A 340-nucleotide genomic window follows, 5' to 3' on the forward strand; every position below is an offset into this window, starting at 1 on the left:
CAACCTTTTCGCTTTAAGCTAAAAACGAGTCTCGTAATTCTTTAGAGTACATTTGCTCCATGTGATTGATCCCGCATATACTTCCTTTCGGTTAAGTTATTGGGTTAAAAACTCGACCAATCAATATATCTAATCTTTAACATTAGTACTAATCGAGAAGACTTATAAATAATTCTTAACTTAATTTATCATAAAACATTTATGAATGTATAGAATTATATAGGTCAATTAAACTCTTAAATAATATCAGATTCAATATAAACTGAAATAATTTTGAAAACCGTTAAATAACCTTTTGAAGAATTTTGAATATATAAGGTTTAATCCAAAATTATAATGT

This window comes from Capsella rubella, unplaced genomic scaffold (genome assembly GCF_000375325.1).
Source record: "Capsella rubella cultivar Monte Gargano unplaced genomic scaffold, Caprub1_0 scaffold_46, whole genome shotgun sequence".
Taxonomy (NCBI): Eukaryota; Viridiplantae; Streptophyta; class Magnoliopsida; order Brassicales; family Brassicaceae; genus Capsella; species Capsella rubella.